This window comes from Balaenoptera ricei, chromosome 14 (assembly GCF_028023285.1).
Source record: "Balaenoptera ricei isolate mBalRic1 chromosome 14, mBalRic1.hap2, whole genome shotgun sequence".
Lineage (NCBI taxonomy): Eukaryota > Metazoa > Chordata > Mammalia > Artiodactyla > Balaenopteridae > Balaenoptera > Balaenoptera ricei.
The window spans coordinates 85,943,709-85,968,863 of record NC_082652.1 but is presented as its reverse complement, the minus strand read 5'-3'; the positions used below and the strand labels follow the sequence as shown (position 1 = coordinate 85,968,863).

At 36.4% G+C, this 25,155-nt stretch overlaps 1 protein-coding gene and 1 long non-coding RNA gene across 2 annotated transcripts in view; one reads left to right on the top strand and one right to left on the bottom strand.

Annotated features, from left to right (window-relative positions):
- LOC132347573 (uncharacterized) overlaps positions 1 to 7,267 on the top strand; it is a 40,902-nt gene extending 33,635 nt beyond the window's left edge. Inside the window, exon 4 of the long non-coding RNA XR_009497231.1 lies at positions 6,976 to 7,267. This is a non-coding gene — a long non-coding RNA (uncharacterized LOC132347573). The remainder of the gene's footprint in view (positions 1 to 6,975) is intronic.
- Positions 1 to 25,155, bottom strand: part of CCDC102B (coiled-coil domain containing 102B) — a 217,116-nt gene that overhangs the window by 30,140 nt on the left and 161,821 nt on the right. The window lies entirely within an intron of this gene.

Genomic DNA, 25,155 nt, shown 5'->3' with positions numbered 1-25,155 from the left:
AACTGAGATTCATTCATGGAAAAATGTTGGCAAAACTATTTAACATGAAAAATGCATTAAAACTCCAACCCAGCCATTCTACTTCCAGGAATGTGTTCTACAGATATACACACACAGTTGTGTGAAATGCTGTATGCATGTGGATATGTAGCACAGCATTATTTTTATGTTAATAGTGAATGATTGGAAATGAAGATCATCATCATAATATCATCATATGGAGCTGATTAAATAAAAAGCCATTAAGTTTTTTAATGCTTAAAATATAATATGGCAGCCTTTTGTATATTGATATGATATCTCTCAATATTCTATTAAGTAAAGCAAAATGCAAAACAGTGTGAAGCACATGTTATTACAGGAAAAAAAAAAAAGCTTATGTAAAGTGAATTTTGATATGACACCATTGATTACTGGCAGCCTCTTGGTCTCTATGAAACACAGAACTCCAACCAAACAGGCAGATGTCCTGCAGATGTGAGAAGAGGGTGTGGACTACAGCGAAGGACCTGGAGAGAAATTGCTGACCACCACTCTCAGGAAGCCAGGAGGAGGGAAAGGCAGAGGAGGGCTCCCACGCCCACCAGCCAACCACCGCGCCTCCATGGCAATCTATCAAATTCCAGGAAACTGAGAGATTCCTGGAATCTTGCTGCTGTTCTGAAAACCCTGGCCCCCATAAGAGTCAGAATCACAACCACTGATATTTAAACCTGAGCAATGCCGAAGGGCAGCTGGGAACAGGCAAGCTTGGACAGGCAGCTAGACCCCTGTTGATGGGACAGGATCATGGTCCCTTCCCTTACCTCACAGTAACAGTGCAGTTTACAGCTTCATGGCAGTGTTTTATCAAATTACATCACAAACCACATTTAAAATACAAACAAATTTCTCTTTTCTTCTGAGTACAAAAATCAGAGTACAATTTTCCAATGCCAAATTATATACCTTATGATTTCACAGAAAGATATGCAGTAGGGAACACAATTCTATTATTTGGAATGACAATGGAGCATTTAATGAAAGATTTTCTTGATCTGGCAAACAAAGAATTTGCCACAAAAGTAATGCAGAGCTTAATGGAAGAGTTATAGCAAATCTGTAAAATGATGGCTTTTCCTCAGGAATTATGCACCCAATTACAACTACCTAAAAAACCTTTGCGATTTAGTAAAATTATTTCTCAGATAGTCAATGATTTGACTTTAGGCTTGTACAATTCACTTAGATTGGTTTAAATGGAGCTAAGTAAACAAAAAGAACCTTTGAGATGTGCATATAGGAAGAGAGGGAAGGAGGGAGGGAGGGAGGAAGGGAGGGAGGAAGGAAGGAGAGAAGGGAGGGAGGAAGAAAGGAAGGAAAGAAGGAAGGAAGGAAAGAAGGAAGGAAGGAAGGAAGGGAGGAAGGAAGGGAGGGAGGGAGGAAGGAAGGAAGGAAAAACATTGCTGTTTGTCAGTACCAATTCCACCCCAAGCATGTGTCATCTTTGTAGGCAGACCTCTAGCATTCATGCTCTACTGCGTGGCCATTTGCTCGGGGAAGCTCACCTTATTCTCAGGCCCAGGAGGTGGATATGTGTTAGCCAACGTCTATTCTCTGTGAGTGGTCCCCAAGCCTGCAGCACCAGCATACCCTGAGAACTCCATCCAAGATCTACTGAATCAGAAGCTCAGTAGTTGAGGCCCAGCAACCTTGAGTTTAACAAGCCCTCCAGATGTTTATAATTCAACATAAAGTTTGAGGACCACTAGTATATGCCAACTGTAGTAAACTTTACTCTTGCCAGTAAATGTTTTAGGAGGGTAGATGGAACCTAACCGAGCAATGAAATATGAGACGTCTTCTTGGGTGGGAGGAGGTGATCTAGGATTTTTAAGCACTTAAAAATATACAAGGAAGATGTATACCTGGAGGTACTGATACAAGAGCCTGGGACAATAGGAGAATCATGCTTACAACTGAGGTCCGCAGACCTGGCCTGGCCTTGGGCACATTTCATTACGAGAAAATATATCAAACTGTATCTATAGCCAAATCTATTTTCATTATGTTCATAGGATACCTTTTACTTTCTATTCTAGAAAGATGAAAACTAGATTTCAACATAGGAGAAAAAAAAATTATTTCATTAGTAAAGATATTTTTTAAAAATCAGTTTAGGGTGAAAGAGATTAGTATTAGCCAAGTACCTACTATCACTGAACTCTACACATACCTTCTCTCTCTTGCCTTTTCTATTTTCCCCATTCAGTCTCTGAGAGGCTATACACATTGCTTATGGCCAAACTAGCTGTAAATTACTCCTCCTTTTTTCATTGTTTCAAAACAATATCCCGGCTGGCTTAAACCTTGTTATCAGGCCTTATCTTCTAAGACTTCACAGGTTCTTTGACATTTTAATCCATTAGTTCATCAACACCCCCATTTTACTTTCAGGAGAGAGATGGATTTCTTCCTTAATTCTCAAAGCTATGACCTTTGCTACTATAGACTCATTTTTTTTTTTTTTTTTGTTATTCTTGTGATGAGATTCCCCCCACCCCCAGTTCTTTCTTTGAATGCATGTTAGAGTAAAGGCATTTAAGGATCACGAACCATAATCCCATGTATATGTTTTGTTTGATGCTTTTATCTGAAATCTCAATTTCCGCTGTAGCTTGCTTACAGACCTCCAGTTGGAAGGCATCCAAATAGATGTTCATTTAAAGAGTTAATAATTTGCATATAAAAAGAGAATAAGTCAATAATAAAGATCCATATGGATTTTTAGAGCAAGCTTATTCTAGTATATTTTTAATGGTAGAAATACATAAAACCATGATGTGATATATTTTATTTTGGCAGAGAAAAATCTGAATAGAAATTAAACATATAAAAATATACAGTACTAGAGAGTATTTGTCAGTATGTAATCCTCTATAAATCCAAAGCTATAAAACTGAACAGTAAATATAATTCACAATCCTTTTATAAGTTATATGAATAATAATGCTGAATCGATATAGAAAATAAGCATATACAATGTGTTTGTATACAGATATTTCTGATAGAATAACATTAGTTCCTCAAATAGATTGACTCTGTTTCTAGTGATGTGAAGAATGTGATAGCAGGTTTTAAATTCTGTATATGGCTTATGAAATCATGAATTGTTTATGCTCTTGTAAGTAAGGATATTGCTTTCTACCTAGAATTAATATTGTAGCCGATACATGAAGTACTGAAGCTTAACTGATTTTGATTGTGCCAAGCTGCCAGAACTAAAATACGTTTTCTTATAATTTTAAATGACATAATGAAACGCTGGTTAAAAATGAATCAAATAAGTTTATATGCATCGATTTGAAGGAAAAACAAAATGACATACAGAAAATTTTAAAGTATTAAAGTATTATTATATATGTTATTTGTTCAATTTTTTAAAAAATCCATAGAAAATTAGAAATTTCGGCATCTGTAATTTCAGACATGCATAACAATACTGTACTGTTATGTAGAGAACCTGAAATTCTCAGTATAATATATGATTCAACTATATTTAATAAAGAGAAACACACAGAATTGGAAATAACTAGCTCATGGTCTGTTGATAGCCTTGTTAGACTCCAGCTGTGAGTAATAATGCTATCAACAAGGACAGATTTTCTCTTCTCAAAAGTTGACTCAGGCACATTGGGTGGTTACTACAATCAAATCCATCTACTTGAATAAAGAACTTACAAGCTCAACCAAATTAAATGCATTAGAAAAATATCTTGTACCACCTACTTATTAGGATAAATGTCAGTATCTATTTATATCTTCAATTCTTACCTCAAGAAATACAGAAATCAAAGGAACGTATATTTCTACAGAATTCAGTGTTATTCATAAACATTTATGATACTTGGTGTCAGATAATAGCTTTAAAATGAGAACATTTTTGTGGTCTTAAGTGGCATCTTCAGAGGGTTCATTTAATATCTTATATGTTAAGTATAGAGTGATTTTAGTGCTCGTTGTAGACTTGACACATTATCAGTGATTCATTCAAGGAGCATTTACTGAGTGTCTACCACGTGCCATGTAGACTGGCTTCTACATTCTATATATAAAAGCAAACAAGGCAGACACAATTTTTAACGTCACAGACATTAGAACCTAGTAGAGGTAATAGATTAAGACAATTAAACAGGCAAATTTTCCCACTGTGACAAATACTAAGAGATAATCCAATGAGCTAATAAGATAGGGAACTATTTATGAAAGGTGGGTGATAAGCAGGGAGGACATGTTGTGAGGGGTTGCTGTCCTGTGCCCTCCAGGTTCTCCTTCAGGATGAGAGGATGTATTTCACCAGTTGCTGGAAATGTCTGATCACAGCCCTTTCCCCTTGGCTATAAGGAGCCTCCTTCCTGGGACTTCCCTGGTGGCACAGTGGATAAGACTCCGCACTCCCAATGCTGAGGGCCCCGGTTTGATCCCTGGTCAGGGAACTAGATCCCACACGTATGCTGCAACTAAGAGTTCGCATGCCATAACTAAGGAGCCCACCTGCTGCAACTAAGACCCTGCACGACCAAATAAATAAATAAATATTAACCCCCCCCCCCAAAAACAAAAAACAGCCTCCTTTCTAACTCCACACCCCCTTCCTGGGGCAGCCTGGTCATTTTAGAAGTATGGAGGAACTGCTCTTCTCACCTCAATTTGGGACAGCTCCAAAGATCTATCCCAGCTTCAGAGGTATCCAGAGGTATTACTATTATCACTTCTCCCCAGTCCTACTTCTCCCTCTGCCCTTTGCTGCCTGGCCTCTTTCCCCATGGGTGTTGTACTCCCTAATAAACTTCCTACATTTTGATATCTGTCTCAGAATCTGCTACCCAGGTAGCACAAACGCCAACATCATGTCCCATGGCTGTCACCTGGGGAGATCTATCCTATAGAATTAAATATCATAGTACAAACACCATGGATGGAAAATAGATGATGGAAACTTTACTGAGAAAGTAATGTAAAAAGGGTGCAAAGCCACAATATTGTGGCTACATGGTGGCACTTATATTGTGTGTGTGTGTGTATGTGTGTGTGAGGCCCATAGACTGAATATCACACATTGGAGTTTGTGTTTATTCAATGCCATTTGTGCTTATTCAGTACCATAGATACATAAGCAATTGACCAAAAAAAAAGTTTGTTGAGCATCTACTAATCTCTCATATAATCAGTTATGTCAATATTCCCAATAATATTCAAGTTTTGTAGAAAATATCAAAAAGCTTCATTAACTTTAAGTCCTAGTTTCCTCATCTGTAAAATGCATGCAATAGCAATTTCATAGAATTGTAACCTTTAAAAGACACAATATGTGTAAGTCATTTGTGATATCTTAATTAAACATAACAGGAGAGGTAGAAACACTGGCTAGGCTAGGTTAGTTAGTTAGTTATCAAGTGCAATAATAAGGTGAAGTGTCAGTAATCCAGAGGAGATAGAGCCTCTCAGCAAATGCCACCACGGGCTGGGCTCTTTGTATCTTTCTGCTTTGTCACCCTTAGCTCATACGTGGTCTTTGTCCTTAAGCTTGATGTATTATAATCCCCAAATATCTGCTGAATCTTGCTGGGAAGGAAGTAGGAAGGGAACGAGCAAGGATAAAAGTGGTTTTCTCCAAGTGAAACTTTGCCTTTGTGTTGATAAGGCAACCTCTCAGTGCTATGTTATCGGGGGAAAAAATGCAAAAAAATTGCACAAAATATTGAGCAGAATAAAAATATAAAGATATAGTAAAAGTCAGACGTGTTGTAAACAAACTGAGAAACAACAAAGGCCAAGAGGTATTATTAAAGCACAGACGGATTGTGGGAAATAAAAACTTATAAAGAGAGGAACTAACAGTAAACTTATAATCAGCAACAACAAGAAGCCTTATTAAATACAATAATGTCTTCAGTTGCTGAGTAACCTAGAATTCTAAGCCCAGCTAAACTAATATGCGAGAGGCAGGCCAAAGTCAATTTTAGTTTTAGGCAGAGGCAGGATTTTCCATCTACATATCCTTGATGAAAGAACTCAGGATGTTCTCTAGGAAGTTACCTTTCTACAGTTCTTTGAATTCATCAAATCCTTTCCTGTCTCAAAGTATTCAGACATGCTTTTCCTTTCGCCTACAAAGGGCTTTTGCAACTCTACACTCATCTGGCTCCTAATTAACATTCAGGTCCCAGTTTAAATATGATTTCCTCTGAGATGCTTTCTTGATTACTCAAATGTGAATAATGATTCACAGTATTATTTTTAATTATCATTCAGATACCTGTTCATTTCCTTTATAGTCTTTATTGCATATTGAAATTTATACCTGTTTGTGCACTTACTTAAGATTCCTTTATCCTTCTAGTCAATATATATTTAATGCACCTATATCTGTAGAGTATAAACAATTTAGAGTTATGTGGAAATGTGAAAATTACTTAGTTGTCAGGTCCATAGCAAACTGGAGCTCTAATTGTAAAATTTTGGAAATAATGAATATACAATACAAACTTTAGAGAGATAAAGCTGTTACTAGCAGAAAAGATACGATCTCAATTTAACTACAAAAAGATATATATAAAGATATATATATATCTTTGTATATGGCAAGCAATCAGTTCAAACTGTTGGATAAAGCATACCAACATTATCTGAGGAAAATTGAAGGAATGAATTATTAAGGATAAAAATAATTTATTGATACAAATACAAAAAAAATGAATTGATGAAGAATTGGTCGATTGGTAAACAAGCAGAATATTACAGAAAAACTATGAGCTAGCCTAAAGAAAATTTAAAAAAGAACACCTTGAAAATATACAAAATTGGAAATGAATTGGTATTTATATCAGATTAATAAAATAGGAGTAGTTTTGTTAAGCCTTGCCTTTCAATGGGACACTGAGACTAAAGTCTGCCTGATGGAATGTGGAAGGAACTGGTTTATATCTCTTCTAGCTCTAGCAAGGAGATATCCCATGGGAACTTCCATGCTGTCCCACTTCCTGCCTAAGTACCTGGAACTGAAGGGCTACAAGATGACGAAGCTAAAAGCTGACAGTTACAGATCCCTGAGTCACCACATGGAGAAGAAACACCAAGGAGAGCCTCCTGGCTTCACTGGATTAAGAAATGAGCAAAAAATAAACTTGTATCAGCTGCAGAGATCTGGAGTTTGTTGTAGCGCTCTATCCTTACTAACAGGCTAGCACAATAATATTAGGTTACACCAATTGACATGCTTAAAAAACATTTTGATTGACTAATTCACTGGCAGTTTCAGTGCATATCAAAGGTTACTAGGCTTTTAGTCATTTTTAAATTGACTCATTTTACAAAAAGGTGTCTGTCTCTCAGATACACCATCAGGGTTATAGGGACAGAGCTTTTTTTGGTCTTTTTCTTTTAACTGTATAGTTCATCAATTATCTGAAGTGTGTTAAATAGTGCCTGGAACACTGAAGGTGCTCAACAAATGATAAATGAATGTATGGATAAATGAATATACTTACAATATGTCTGATTGGTGAAGCAAACAACAAAATGTGTTTATGATTCTAGATTGTATGCAGGCTGGATTGTACTGTGCACGGGAAAAGGAACAGTCTCTGTACACTCATTTTCTTTTACTAGCAAGCATTAATCACCAATTCAATCTACACATAATAAAGTTTTGTAATAGTTGGCAATACATTAAAATACTTATTATAATACATATCCTGACTCTGTGTGATATTTAAAGATTTCTAAAGAATTGCAAATACGGCTATTAACCCTATGGCTAAACCATAAGTTGCAAGTACAATTTAGTACTCATACAGCATCCTTTGTCTCCAGAGAACATACAAATATTAAGTTAAACCCTGAATGGTTAGTCACCAAAATTGTAGATGGAATCAGAAGTTCTTTTTCTATTTTCCAGGCCCCCAGGGGGGAACAGAGAGAGAAATCACTGACTCACACTCAGTGGGGAATGTATCACTCCCACACAGTTTTTTCTTAAAGCCATGCACACTTAGCTAAGTAATGCTTTATAACCAAACTTTCCAACCTTCTCTCTACCCACACTGAGAAGAGCCCTGTAATTGTACAAAGCTACAGATGTTCAGAGAAAATACTCTTCTGTGGAAAATGTTTCATTTCATTTGATAAATCAGAGTTTCTCCAGGTCCTCCGTGCAGCCCTTTTACATGAAAGTGGTTCTGCATACAGCAAACTCTCCTGATAGATAAGGGTATTGCTTTTGCTCATAATTCTAGGGAAATAAATAATTTAAATAAAATACATAGACTTGTGTGTTGAGTTTGACAGACCCAATAGCCAAACAATTCCTACTTCCATTCGTGGAAAAGAAAGGGCAGAAGGGTCAATAAAGGCGAGAAAAAGGAAGTGATCAGAAAGGCCAGTAGAAATAAAACCACAGTAAGTGTTCATAAAAATTAATAGGGAATAATCCAGAGATTAAGATAAAGACAGAGAAAATTCTCAGAAGAGGAAATACAATAATCCAAGAAATGAAAAAATATTAATAAGGATATCGATATAGAAATGGTAAGAAACTCTCATGCACCACTGAAGGGAAATGTAAATTTTCATGACATTAAGATAATTTATGAAAATATATCAACAGTTCTTAACTCTGTCCTAGATTTTATAACAAGAAAATTATTCTAGGAAAATACTATATATATATGTATACATATATGTGTATATATATATGAATATATATATGAATGAAATTTTATGTTCAAAAATAGTCACTCTGCATTACATCTAACAACAATAATACGTTAAAAAGTAATCTATATGATTGGACCCTTATTGAATAAATTATAATTAATCCTCATATGGTAATATTATAAGCCCTTAAATTATGTGGGAAGAATTTTGATGATGCAACAATATGAGACTATATAATGTGCAATAACAAAGCACAAGGCACAATTTTATGTACATAATGATTCCAATTATGTATGTATGTATGTATACACCACACACACAGTAACAAGACATACATGAAATAAGGTTTTTACTTTTGTCCAGTTTTACATAAGATCTCAACACTGAGAACAAAGGATTCTTAAGCTCCTCTCCTTCTAAAACAAATGACCAGAAAGAAAAATAAAAGTGTGGTAGAAACCTGGTTCTGCACCCACTAGGCCCTGCCCACCTGGAGGGTGTGTAATGGGAGGACCACAGGTGGAGAGGGAGACCCTGGGAAGGCCTGTTATCTGAGCCCTGGGACAGTTTCTCTCCTCTGTCCTGCGAAATGGAATGGAGTTACCTGCCCCACATGAAGACAAATCAGCGGGGTCCAGAGAAGAATCTTAAAAGTGTCACCTGGTGTTTGGGGGACAGATTGATTCCTCATTCATACTAGAAAAAGTATAAGCAGCCTGTTGCTATAGAGCAGGGAGGTGGTGCTTCCCTGGCAATTGCCTGCACTTTCAGAATTTCTTGGAACAGGAAGGCATAAATGTCTGGGATGAGTCTGAGTGGCCCCTGCAGAGAGGAGCTGGACTTGCATCATTGAAAAAAAAGTCCCCCACTTTAAAGGACCAGTCGGATGGGCGAGATGACACCAACAGAAGAATCCCACATGGAGTGGACTGTGGGAGAGCCCAGGATGATGGTAGGTCAGGGGCTGACTGAAGAGGTGCTATGGCAGAAAGAGCTGTCCTGGAGCACCCGTGCCTGAAACCACTCCAATTCATAGGACTGCTCCCTCCTCTGTCCTCTCTTCCAGCCCTGAGAAGTAGAAGGAAGCCTATCGAGTCGGGGCAGGGGGTGGGGGGCAACATAGGGAGGAGGGAGTAGCAGATCCCAATCTCACTGCCCGCCGCCTGGCCTGATGCCAAACTGCAGAAAAGCAGAAGCTTCGACCCTGAGGTCTACAAACGGAGGGGATTTAACAGAGCATTTTCCATCTACTGGCCATGCCCTCAGAGATACAAAGTGCATGTTGTAAGAAGGAAGTGGTTTCCTCTTAACTCATTTCTGTATCTTTTTCAGCGCCTGCAATGTATAATATTACATGTGGATGATGTTTCAAAAGGAGTATATCAAGTTGAAAGATGAACTGTTGATGTAGAAAAGATTGAAAAGGGTTTTTTTGCTATTGCATTCCTAAAAAATATTGTATAACTTGTTATTAAATAAATATTAACCTCTAAAATGTTACTCTTCACTGGAATACAAGTGGACCATCATTTTCGACAGAGTATTTGCTTTGGGAACAAGATGAGAGATCACAGGTGTACAGATTGAGTGTGCCTTTTACTTTCTGTTGCAATAACCAAACTTAGATCTAGAACCCCAAACCTAACTCAGTTTTCCAATTTGATCTGAGAAAGATGGAGCATATTTTATTCACAACCTCAGATTGTCTCAGAACTCAGGAATTAAACACCTATTCATAGCATTTATTAACGTTTAATCCTCCAGATCGCCTCTATATCCACAAATCATTATCTGTTACTTATATGAAATTATCAAAACTACCCTATAGGTTAACATTAATTGGCACATTAAGGTGATCTCATAGGGAGTCTGGAAATATAAACCAGTTTAATGAGTGATAAATTAAGGCACACAAATAAAACCCTTCAGTGTGGACTAATTGAATTGCTTCTCTCCTCTCATTGTGTTGGTGTTTACAAAAGAGAAGCATTAGAAGCCAAAGTTAGGTAAAACATTAAAATCAAATTAGGATAACAAATAAGTTAGTTCATCTAAAACTAAAAGTAAGTATCCCCATACCTAATTTCCAAGGGTTGCCTCTTGTACAAAGTGGGTCCCTTTGTGGTTGCCATCATGAGTCATGAATTCAACAATGTGGTATTGCGTGGGTTAAGGAATGGAGTTTCTCGGGGAAACAGCAAGTTGGAAAGGTTGGATTCACAACAGAAAAAAAGGCATGGGTCCCACACATGTCAAGGAAAACTGCCGGAGCTAGAAACACTGTTTGGATGTGTCCTCCAGTAAAGGGACGGCCCTTCCTCCTGCTCTACTTAGCGGTGTCTGGCAATTGGAACCTGGGTGCTGGCTGTCTACACAAATAGTAAGTGCCAGTTGCCCAGAACCTGGAACGTTTGGGTGGCTCACAGAGAGCCAATTGATAACTTTTGAAAATGTAGTGAGCCCTATGTTACATGTGTAACACATTCCTGGCCTAAGGGAGCTCACATTCTACTAGAAAAATGAGATGAGTTAAAATACATGAAAACAGAATACGGTGAGTGCTGTGTCAGGGCTGGGAATTGTTGCTATAAACACAGGTGGAGAAAATCTGAATAACTTTCCTACACGGAGAACTTATTCTAACTCCTGTTATTCATGTTAAATTTACTTGTGTCACTGGTAGTTGCTATCATCTCATTTGCTTTTTTAAAATTTTGATGCTCAAAACAGGAATTTAAGAGACTTTAACATCTGCCATCACTACCTGATAAATGTCCTTTATTTGTACATGTTCTTGTCATCTTATGAACAGGCCTAAGTCTCAGGAGGGAAGAAGTGATTCTACAAATATGTTTTTGATTTTTTTTTTTGCAACTTTAAGTATCCTCCCAAGTTCATAATTGAAAATTAGGCCACAGACGTTGTTTTTATACTCTTTTTTTATACTTTCATGCCATAGCTATTCAATAAAAATCACTCATGCAAAGCTTCTGTAACAAATTTTAAATATAACCCTTTACATACAAAATTGAACAGGGTTAAAAGGTCCTATACTAAACATTATACAAAGCATTCTGAGCTCTAGATACTGCTTCATCTGCTCTGTTTAATGGCATATCTTAAATATACATGCTCTGAAAATACTTTGTCAACTACCTATATTGTCAATAGACTCAATATTTATAATTTATAATTTCAACGGAATTCTGTTCATAATTTTTAAATAAGTGAAATATATTAGTGGTTATTTCAGTCTGTATAAGCCCAAGTGTTACACACACAGATACTAACACAGTCTAACACAATTGCAAGAAAGAGTTCCTTCCACCATGAAAATGGTATATTTCTTCCAAAGGCACAAATGCACTTACAGATGCAAAAGTAAGGCAATGATAAATGCAATTCTGTTATACAAGAAGGCAATTTTTTTCTAAATTGCTTTATGTGGAAAATTTTCTTGAAATGCTATAAAATCAATATCATTGGAATTCATTTTGATTTGATTATGACTTTGTGTTATTATTCAGAATAATTTTCCCTCCTTCAAAAATACAGCTGTAATTATTCCCCAGTTAATAATTGTACAAGATCAGTTTCCTATCATCCAAAAATCAGACGACTAATTATCTAGCATTCTGTTAAATTAACTTCAACTTGTAAATATGACATAATGCTCATTTTAAGCCTAAAAAAACCAGTGAACAAGTTTCCTCTTATCAATAATAAATGTTAGCTTCTAGTAAACATCTGGTAATTGAGTATGTAAGGTGATACATCATAATAAAAATTTTTTTTTCAGACTTTTCACTTCAAATCATGAAAGAAGAGGACTCGGTTATTATGCTGTTTCATGTGTAGTTGAGAAAAAATATGCATATTGTTGCATATGTAGTTGAGATGGATCCAATCCATCTGGTCACAGGCTTGTAAAATAAGAAAAGTTGAAAACACTTGCTTGTGTTCAAATGTCCAGCTACCCCCATTTTCTGTGAATTTTATAGGGTCAGTTCATCTAAGGTTAGGGATAAACTATCCCTGCAGTCGCATCAAACCATTTGGTCCATTAAGACTTGACTTTAGCTGCCAAGTGACATTTTCCCCTGCATAATATTGTTTGGCATCTGCATTGATCAAATTAACTGGTCACTTGCCAAATGTCCACTTCACTTTGGCACGTAGATAAAGACTATGGGGGTGAGAGAATGATTTACTAAATGTCTGAAAGAATTGATATATTCACCCTAATTACATAAATTATACTCAAAAATAACAATCACCCTTTAGAGTTCCTCTCAAATTAATACTTCCAATTATAAAGAAAAAATACTAAAAATGGAAATTGAATAATCTAGATACAAACAGATGATAAAAGCACTTAGTTTAAAAACTATATTTTATTTATGGTGCAAATCTTTGTGGTTTGTGATGCTGACTAGAAAAGACATGAATACATTCTAAACTTTCTATAGAATAGTTATGTACAATTTTGAAAGAAAATAGACATATATAAGATACATTACTGTGATTTTTCACTAGGTTCTTAGGCATTTAAAAAATGTTATTCATTGGTACTATTCTCAAGACACTGTCTATTCCTTATGGAAAGAAATTGTAATCTAGAAGGAAAGATAACATATTCTAATGACTAAAATACAAGGAAAGCAAATTGGCCTTGTAACCAAAAAAAAAAAAAAAAAGGAACCTATTTGCCAGTCCTATCCATATAAAATTAAAATATAACTACCTAGAAATATAACTAAATATAACCTAAAATATAACTACCATTAATAGTTATACCATTATTAAACCATAATATACCATATGGTATATTATCATTATTAAACCATAATATATAATTATTATTATTAAACCATAATATACCATAATTAAACCATTAGTTTAATTACCATTAAACTAATATAACCTAAAATATAACTACCATTAATTTACTAAATGTAAAAATGTTTAAGTGTACTAGAAAATAAAAATTGCATTGAGATGCAGATGTAGAAGAGACTTAGATACATCTGTTGTCTTTTAAGAGGGATACACAGTCCAAGGGACTTAGATACATCTGTTGTCTTTTAAGAGGGATACACAGTCCAAGGGAATGTGTCTGGTTATAGTAGGAAGAAGAAAACATCACGACGAATGCGTTTAGATACGTACACGTGTATTGTGTGTGTAATTCTTCAAGTTACCATATACATACATACACACACACACATATATGTATGTATTAATTCTGATACATCATAAATTAAAATACCCATATATTGGACTTAATGTTTTCTTACACTGTTGGTGATGAATGAGGATAACATTTTTGAGATATTGGACTATAGCAATTAAGCATCATATGTTTCAACCAGAGAAAATTTTGCAAGAAGTTTTCTCTAGAATAGGCTATAATCTTATCAATAGATAATGGTGATATCTCACACCACATTACCTCTAGCTCACTGACTTTGTTTTTCATCCTCAAAAGAATCTCCTTTCTGTTTGAAAAGTTCTGATATCCCCACTATGTTTTCTAAATGATTCTAGATCCTACTTCTTCTAGAGCTCCAGCTTAAATGTCACTTTCTCATCTCCTGGGCAGGAGGAATAGGTTATGATATAATCTCAGAAATCTCTGTATTGGTTCCTTAATACACTAATGAAACAGCAAGTTTCATGAGGCCAAGGTTCTCGTGTGTTCTTTCACTGTCTAGTTCTTTTGCTGCCAAGTTCTTTCACATAACACAGAAATAGTTATTATAGGCACTAAAATATGCTTGTTTTCTTAATGAGTTAATGGCTTAGTCATAATAAATCTTGATTTCAAATCTCTCTGGTCAACAGGTCCTAACTATTGAGTTCAACTATTCCAGTATTTCTGTGTCAGCAGTTCTCTGGCTGTATCAAGACCTCCAAACCATTTGTCAATAATCTATACTTTTTCCTTTACTTCCCTGTTGCCTTCATATCTCTTCTTAACCAGCAAAAGTGCAAATCAGTTCAATAAAACTTCTCCCTTGCAAACAAGATTTTTTTCCTGAGTCTTTCTCACCATTTGTTGGGCCAAATGTCAAATCAACTGTAATGAACACTGCCCACAGCACATTACTGGTAAATTCACTTTCCCAACTTCTAAGACATTTTCTCGTGAAATCTCCACTTTCCTTCAGCCTCAATCTCACTAATCACCTAACCGGAAACATCACAGGAGAACAGAAACAGACAAGAAGTATCTCATCTTTCTGTGCCCAAATCCAACGTCCAACCTCTACCTACATCTTCACCTTCTGTCTTCTCTCCTGTGACAAAGGAAGAAACATGTACTTTGCTATTTAAGACCAACCTCTCCACCTACCCCTTAGGGTCTTTCCAAGGACTTCACTTCTCAGCACAACCCTCTTTTCACCTGCAACATCACTTTTTTCATATCTCAGTAGACAAATCCCCTTGACATATGTAATATCTTTAACACCTTTAAATATTCAAGGATACATAAATATATTTGATATATTTAATTATACTAAGATCTTTATATCATTAAATATTTTAAAGTATCAAAATGCCCTTCCAAGCATCATCCTGGTTTTCCCATCCATATTACAACAAAACTCCTAGAAAATATATATTCACTGCTACCATTGTCTTACCTCTAATTCTATTCTCAATCAATATTAATCAGGGTTTACTGTCTCCATCAAAACAAGTCTCATTCAGATCACTCAAATGTTACAGGTAACCAAGACCCTGGGTAGTTATCTATCCGTGTTCTAATCCATGTAGCAGAACTTGATGATGGCCTTGGTCCTTCTTAAAGGATCTTTTCCCTTTGACTTCTGGGGCAACCTTGTTTTCCTCTGTTCTCCATGTCTCTTCCTCATTTTCTCTTTATTCGTTCTCTACCTAAGATAAAAGTTGCAATGCTCACTAAATTTCCCACCTTACCTTGCAGTTAGTCTGGGCACCTGACTGTCCTGGTCTAATGTTCTGTCAGCATGGTTCAGGGGCAGGTGTCTGCTACAGGGAGCGCTGAAGAATATATTGAGATGGCTCCTTCTCAGAATGGGATGGGGACCTCTCTCAGAGGGTCCCTGAGTGAATATGAGAAACAGAGCTGACCTGCACACTGAGCATGGAGTGAACAAGAAATACTCTATTGTTTTGGTTACTCTCTGAGATTCTAAGGTGGTTGTGGTTATTATTATTATTATTTACCAGCACAGAGGCTAGCATTACCATATAAATGGATAAGTTTTGTGGTAATTGCACTTTACTGTTATTATAAACTTCGTTCATTCCTTTCATCTCTTCCCTTCCCCTCCCTCCCTCAATGTCCATGTTGAATTTTACATTATTTTAAAGACTTTAACTGCACCTGTATTTTCATCCAAAGCAATTATAAGTTCCAAAGGCCTGTAACTAATTATAAGAGTCTAAAGAAAATCATGTCACATTAATTTGTTAATTTACATAAAATCAAATCATAACTCTCCTTTTCAAAAAGTAATCAAGGGGGCTTCCCTGGTGGCAGAGTGGTTAAGAATCCACCTGCCAATGCAGGGGACACGGGTTTGAGCCCTGGTCCGGGAAGATCCCACATACCGCAGAACAACTAAGCCCATGTGCCACAACTACTGAGCCTGTGCTCTAGAGCCTGCGAGCCACAACCACTGAGCCCACGTGCCACAACTACTGAAGCCCGTGCGTCCTAGAGCCCGTGCTCCACAAGAGAAGCCACGACAATGAGAAGCCGGCGCACCGCAACGAAGAGTAGCCCCCGCTTGCCGCAACTACAGACAGCCCGCACACAGCAACGAAGACCCAATGCAGCCAAAAATAAATAAATAAATTAATTAATTAAAAAAAAAATAATCAAGTACATTAAAGGGTTGCTATAAATAGCATCTTATGTACTGTCACACTGGGTGTAAATCTGACTGTTAAAGTGATGATAAAGTACATTTTCTAAGTTATTCAACAAATCTTCAAATAAAAATGAGCTTTTTCAACTGTATATGGAAGCAAATTAAGTATAAATTGATAAATCCAAACTAAAATAGTAGCAAATTGAATTCATCAGTAAATTAAAATGAATAATAAAACATGACAAAGAAGTGCTTACTCTAGAATGGCAGAAATGTTATTACTATAAGGTTATTTAATTTATTCTGCCAAATACAAAATGTGAGGAAAAAATCCTAAATTGTCTTAATATAAGCCCAACAGCATTTGATTAAATTTTTAAAATGTATTCAAAAAAAAAAATTCAGTAAATTAGAAAGAGCAGGATATTCAGACTCAAAGTCTCCATAATCAATCATCAGATCACCATCATCATCATTATCATGTTTGTTAAAACATTACACTTTGCCAATAAGATCAGGGAAAAACCTAGGATGCCCGTTTTCAACCCTAGTTTTTAGTGAAGACATTTAAAATTTGGCCAAGTAAATATTTTAACATACTTAAAAGTTACAAATATTAAAAATATGGGGACAAAAATCACTATTCTTTGCATAAGATTATAAACAAGTGAACCACAAGATTATAAACTGAATAACATGAAAACACATTAGGGTCAATCTTATTATATGTTAGAAAATAAATATATACAAACCATAGCATCTCTTATAGTCCAGAATTGACCTGAGAGGAACTATAATTTCTAAAAGAAGGTCCAATGAATACAAGCCAAAAAAGATATAAAATATCTAAGAATAGACTGAATAGGAAATTCATAGGAAGTTTATGAAGAAAATAAAGAAACTTCTTTAAAGGGGAAAAAGGACCTGAATAGTGTAAACAGTTATCAATGATGTATACAGACAATCTCTAAATTAATTCACAAATTTAATGTCACCCACATCAAGGGGATCATAATGGAATTTTCTTTAGAAACACAGAACAATAATATGAAAAGTTAGCTGCCAATATGAGTGTGATAAAAGAACCAAGAAGACCTGAAAAAGAAATACACTGCAATCCTCACTCTATGAGTTAAAATACAGTAAAGTCACAATATTAAAACCAGGTGGTATTATGACAGAAATAGACAAACAGATGAGTTTAAAGAAGGGAGAAACCCAGAATTATGTCTAAATAGTCTTAGGATTTATGTTAGTTGTCCGTTGCTAATGAAAGTAAATTGATAATACTTTTTTAGAGACAACTTGGCAATGCTAATAACGAAAATGGGCCCAACTTTTGACTCAGTGCTTGCAAAAGTAATAATCAGGTATGTGCTAAAGATAACCTAAATATCATTTATTGGGCTTTAGTTAAATGCATTACTCTGGATGCATTATAATGCCTCCATTAAAATCATTTTCAGAAGAAAATGTAATGACTTTATAAAACATTCCTTTTAACGTTTGTGATATTTTCTGTATTTTCCAAAATATCTACATGAATTCACATCATTTTTGTTATCAAAATAAGACAATTTAAGAGTTGTTTTAAAATAATTACTGTTCGGAGCATACTTAACTAAGTTTTTTTTTAACATTGACAATTTTAAGATTTGTGAAAATGTGTTAGATTTTTAGTGCAACTTTGAGTTTCATTAATCAAATAGTTGGCTGTTTTTGTATGGATTATGTACAAATAAATAGGAATCTAAGTATCAATTACTTGAAACCTAAACCAAACCTAAGAGAAAATATTTTATACTTTATAAAATTTGGTATAATTTTAGCAATAAAGAGAAAATGTCATTTAATTGAGAAGAGGGAATTTTCTGTGGGCAGTTTCTTCTCAGAGCAAACTTCTCTAAAAGATATCTGGATTTCTATTGAATCCTATGGGCAAAAAACTTCAATTATTGTTAAATATCCCAGGGAAGAAAAGCAAAAAATATTGATTATGAGAAAGTCTGAAGAACTGAGGTCCCATGGGGTTGGTCTACACAGATTCATGGAGGGAAATTTTTTTTTTAATGAGCCACTGTAGGAGATGGGATGTGCTTTTCCTCTGCACATAACAGGGACGGGGTTTGTGAATTACTGAATGAAAGAAATCACTTGTAGAATGGCCCAGGAGAGTGCAAAATTTCTAGGCAATTGCTTATGATATCATATTATTAGGTAACAATGATGGTACACAGAAAGCCCGTCAACCTCAGAAAAATTCTCAAACCACGTACATCAACTTGGAAACAGACCTGGAGTTCATAGCCTTAATTTATCATGTTTGTATCCTCTCAATTAGACAAAAATATCCAAAATATTCAAATGATACACTTCAAAAGACTCAGAATCAGTTTGACAATATCTATGATAACAACTGTTAGAGGTTAAATTAGAAAAATTAATTCACAGAGAATTCTCAAACATTATCGTAGACTGCACAGTAGGTATCAGCTTCCCGCCTCCCAGTATTTGGTGAGAGTCCCGCTATACAATGAATTGCTCCATAATCTCCTTACTGTTTTCTTAAGACAAAAATAATAAGTGAAATATTTAATAAGCGAACTTCTGCTTTCCCTTAACCTATGGGATGCTCATGAGAAAACAGTGATTAGAAATTTTAGCCATAAGAAGACAGGGGCAGGCAAAATTCCCAGAATAATTAATCATGAAAAATTAATCTCACAGTATAAAAGTATAGACAGAGTTGGCATTGGTGTCTTGGGTAGATGCCTATACTTCCCATTTGACTTTGGGCATTGCTTCTTGTAATCTTTCCATGTGACATGTTTTAAATTCTCAAGTAATTTGTATGCCCCTTTAGGGATTGCGATGTCTTAGGAATCTTTAAATTTCTCACAGCTTTTAGCACAGTGTTTTTCAACATAGTGTGAGGTTGAAGGAGATAATTTTGACAGATTATATATTTGTCTATTTAAAAAAAACCTATCTAAATGTTTTAAATTATTTCTGGTAAATTTTACTTTTAATAATGATTTCTGGAAAAATATCTGACAGTCTGTTTATTTCAAGTCAACAACTGCAACATTTTTCTTAAAAAAAAAAGAGATATTTAGTAGTTTAATTTTATTCTAAATTTTATTAATAAAATGGTTAAATATAAATCAAATTACCAATAAAAAATGCTGATAAAATTTGTAAAATTACCAATGATTCATAGTTAATTCCTTTTTATCAGCTTGAGTATTTTTTATGTAATTTATATAGAGTGGCTCAGGCCTTACAAATATTGGTGCTGCAGAACTTAAAGATGCAATGAATTCAATGTTTGTGGAATTTGCAAAACAGCAAAAAGCAAATCTGTGATTTTTTTGTGTTAGAAAAAAATTAGTCAGCACTTAAAAACCTAGCTCCTGGGGCTTCCCTGGTGGCGCAGTGGTTGAGAGTCTGCCTGCTAATGCAGGGGACACAGGTTCGAGCCCTGGTCTGGGAAGATCCCACGTGCCGTGGAGCAACTGGGCCTGTGAGCCACAACTGCTGAGCCTGCACGTCTGGAGCCTGTGCTCCGCAACAAGAGAGGCCACGATAGTGAGAGGCCCGCGCACTGCGATGAAGAGTGGCCCCCGCTTGCCGCAACTAGAGAGAGCCCTCGCGCAGAGGCGAAGACCCAACACAGCCAGGAATAAATAAATAAATAAATTAATTAATTAAAAAAAAAAAAACCTAGCTCCTAAACAATAAGCATCTTTGCCATGATTTTGAAGGTTCTTTTTTCTGAAAAAAAAAATGTTCTTTGTGAAAAAATACACTATTTATGCAAAAATAAAAGGAAAATATACACAAATATACATTTGCTGAGGGACAGGGAGACAAATAGATGAATATGTGAAAGAGGAACTGTAAGGAAGTAAGATGGAATGTAAATCTGAGAAGCAACAATGAGTGATAACCAGTTAGCTAAAGCAATGGTCAGATGAAAAACTGATTCTAATTATGTACAATTTGAAAATACTTTTGCAAGCACACATTTAGGTCGACATACCAGTAACAAAAAGAAGTATGGAAAAATTGGAGCTAATCAAAATGAATGTGATTAAAAGCCCACTGAGAAAAATTTGATAAAAAAATACTTTAATATGATTTATTACTATAACTACAGACAGTGTTCTCTCTGAAAGTAATGTTTTTATATCCCATATACTTATTTCACATTGTTTTTCTTAAATACTGCTACCTTGACTGTAACCAAATATTTGTATTCAGATTTATATACATATTTTGCTGTACACTAAAATCACATTTAGTTTACTTACCCATTGAGTCAAATTATGAAACTCATGTACATAACAAAACATTCTTCATATTGCATCTTTAATCTAGGATGCAAGGATTATCCTAGGTACCTACTACAGAAATTATTACAAATTCCACACATGTTGTACATAACTTATTGAAGTGTTTCATGTTAGGCAATTTTATTAAAAAAATAAAGTATATTGCATTCAGAAAATACTAACATCAATATATTATTAATTACTATGTGCTACAGGCTATTCTATGCTAATTACAAATGTGAAATAATCTAATTCTCAAAAAGCTCATGGTAATATTATATCAAAATTTAACAGATGAAGAAACTGAAATATCACTGATGAATATAGATGCAAAAATCCTCAACAAAATACTAGCAAACAGAATCCAACAACATATTAAAAGGATCATACACCATAGTCAAGTGGGATTTATCCCAGGGATGCAAGGATTCTTCAATATACGCAAATCAATCAATGTGATACACCATATTAACAACCTGAAGATTAAAAACCATATGATCATTTCAATAGATGCAGAAAAAGCTTCTGACAAAATTCAACATCCATTTATGATAAAAACTCTCCAGAAAGTGGGCACAGAGGGAACCTACTTCAACATAATAAAGTCCATATATGACAAACCAACAGCAAACATCATTCTCAATGGTGAAAAACTGAAAGCATTTCCTCTAAGATCAGGAACAAGACAAGGATGTCCAATCTCACCACTATTATTCAACATAGTTTTCGAAGTCCTAGCCATGGCAATCAGAGAAGAAAAAGAAATAAAAGGAATACAAATTGGAAAAGAAGAAGTAAAACTGTCACTGTTTGCAGATGACATGATACTATACATAGAGAATCCTAAAAATGCCATCAGAAAACTACTAGAGCTAATCAATGAATTTGGTAAAGTAGCAGGATACAAAATTAATGCACAGAAATCTCTTGCATTCCTATACATTAATGATGAAAAATCTGAAAGAGAAATAAGGAAACACTCCCATTTACCACTGCAACAAAAAGAATAAAATACCTAGGAATAAACCAACCTAGGGAGATAAAAGGACTGTATGCAGAAAACAATAAGACACTGATGAAAGAAATTAAAGATGATACCAACAGATGGAGAGATATACCATGTTCTTGGATTGGAAGAATCAATACTTTGAAAATGACTATGCTACCTAAAGCAATCTACAGAGTCAATGCAATCCCTATCAAATTACCAATGGCAGTTTTTATAGAACTAGAAAAAAAAATCTTAAAATTTGTATGGAGACACAAAAGACCCCGAATAGCCAAAGCAGTCTTGAGGGGAAAAAACAGAGCTGGAGGAATCAGACTCCCTGACTTCAGACTATACTACAAAGCTACAGTAATCAAGACAATATGGTATTGGCACAAAAACAGAAATATGGATCAATGCAACAGGATAGAAAGCCCAGAGATAAACCCACACACCTATGGTCAACTACTCTATGACAAAGGAGGCAAGGATATACAATGGAGAAAAGACAGTCTCTTCAATAAGTGGTGCTGGGAAAATTGGACAGCTACATGTGAAAGAATGAAAATAGAACACTCCTTAACACCATACACAAAAATAAACTCAAAATGGATTAGAGACCAAAATATAAGACCAGACACTATGAAACTCTTAGAGGAAAACATAGGAAGAACACTCTTTGACATAAATCACAGCAAGATATTTTTTGATCCACCTTCTAGAGTAATGGAAATAAAAACAAAAATAAACAAATGGGACCTAATGAAACTTCAAAGCTTTTGCACAGCAAAGGAAACCATAAACAAGATGAAAAGACAACCCTCAGAATGGGGAAAAATATTTGCAAATGAATCATCGGACAAAGGATTAATCTCCAAAATATATAAACAGCTCATGCAGCTCAACATTAAAAAAACAAACAACCCAATCCAAAAATGGGCAGAAGACCTAAATAGACATTCTCCAAAGAAGACATACAGGTGGCCAAGAAGCACATGAAAAGCTGCTCAACATACTAATTATTAGAGAAATGCAAATCAAAACTACAATGAGGTATCACCTCACACCAGTTAGAATGGGCGTCATCAAAAAATCTACAAACAACAAATGCTGGAGAGGGTGTGGATAAAAGGGAACCCTCTTGCACTGTTGTTGGGAATGTAAATTGATACAGCCACTATGGAGAACAGTATGGAGGTTCCTTAAAAACTAAAAACAGAATTACCATATGACCCAGCAATCCCACTACTGGGCATATACCCAGAGAAAAGCATAATTCAAAAAGACACATGCACCCCAATGTTCATTGCAGCACTATTTACAATAGCCACATCACGGAAGCAACCTAAATGCCCATCGACAGATGAATGGATAAAGAAGATGTGGTACATATATACAATGGAATATTACTCAGCCATAAAAAGGAACGAAATTGGGTCATTTGTACAGATGTGGATGCATCTAGAGACTGTCATACAGAGTGAAGTAAGTCAGAAAGAGAAAAACAAATATCGTATATTAACGCATATATGTGGAACCTAGAAAATGGGTACAGATGAACCAGTTTGCAGAGCAGAAATTGAGACACAGAAGTAGAGAAAAAAACGTATGGAAGATGGCAGAAGAGTAAGACATGGAGATCACCTTCCTCTCCACAAACACATCAGAAATACATCTACATGTGGAACAACTCCTACAGAACACGTACTGAACGCTGGCAGAAGACCTCAGACCTCCCAAAAGGCAAGAAACTCCCCCACATATCTGGGTAGGGCAAAAGAAAAAAGAAAAAACAGAGACAAAAGAAAGAGACTGGACCTTCACCTCTGGGAGGGAGACATGAAGGAGGAAAGGTTTCCACACACTAGAAGTCCCTTTGCAGGCAGAGACTGCGGGTGGAGGAGGGGGGAAGCTTCGGAGCCCTGGAGGAGAGCGCAGCAACAGGGGTGCGGAGGCACAGCGGAGAGATTCCCGCACGGAGGATCAGTGCCGACCAGCACTCACCAGCCCGAGAGGCTTGTCTGCTCACCCGCCTGGGCGGGCGGGGGCTGGGAACTGAAGCTCGGGCTTTGGAGGTGGAGGTCGGATCCCAGGGAGAGGACTGGGGTTGGCTGCGTGAACACAGCCTGAAGGGGTTAGCGCACCACAGCTAGCCGGGAGGAAGTCCTGGAAAAGGTCTGGAGCTGCCGAAGAGACAAGAGACTTTTTCTTGCCTCTTTGTTTCCTGGTGCGCGAGGAGAGGGGATTCAGAGTGCCACCTAAATGAGCTCCAGAGACGGGCACAAGCCGCGGCTATCAGCGCGGGCCCCAGAGACGGGCAGGAGACGCTAAGGCTGCTGCTGCCGCCGCCAAGAAGCCTGTGTGTGAGCACAGGTCACTCTCCACACCGCCCCTCCCGGGAGCCTGTGCAGCCTGCCACTGCCAGGGACCCGTGATCCAGGGACAACTTCCCCGGGAGAACGCACGGCGCACCTCAGGCTGCTGCAACGTCACGCTGGCCTCTGCTGCCGCAGGCTCGCCCCGCCTCCATACCCCTCCCTCCCCCGGCCTGAGTGAGCCAGAGCCCCCGAAGCAGCTGCTCCTTTAACCCCGTCCTGTCTGAGCGAAGAACAGACGCCCTTGGGCGACCTACACGCAGAGGCAGGGCCAAATCCAAAGCTGAACCCGGGGAGCTGTGCGAACAAAGAAGAGAAAGGGAAATCTCTCCCAGCAGCCTCAGGAGTAGCGGATTAAATCTCCACAGTCAACTTGATGTACCTGCATCTGTGGAACACTTGAACAGACAAGGAATCATCCCAAAATCGAGGCAGTAGACTTTGGGAGCAACGATATATATATATTTTTTCCTTTTTCTTTTTGTGAGTGTGTATGTGTATGCTTCTGTGTGTGATTTTGTCTGTCCATTTTTTTTTTTTTTTTTAGTATAGTTTTTAGCACTTGTTATCATTGATGGATTTGTTTTTTGGTTTGGTTGCTCTCTTCTTTTGTTCTTTTTGTTTTTTATTTAGTTTTTAACGTTTTTTTAATAATTATTTTTATATTAATAACATTATTTTATTTTATCTTATTTTATTTTATCTTCTTTCTTTCTTTCTTTTTTCTCCCTTTTATTCTGAGCTGTGTGGATGACAGGCTCTTGGTGTTCCAGCCATGTGTCAGGGCTGTGCCTCTGAGGTCGGAGAGCCAAGTTCAGGACATTGGTCCACCAGAGACCTCCCAGCTCCACATAATATCAAACGGTGAAAACCTCCCAGAGATCTATATCTCAACACCA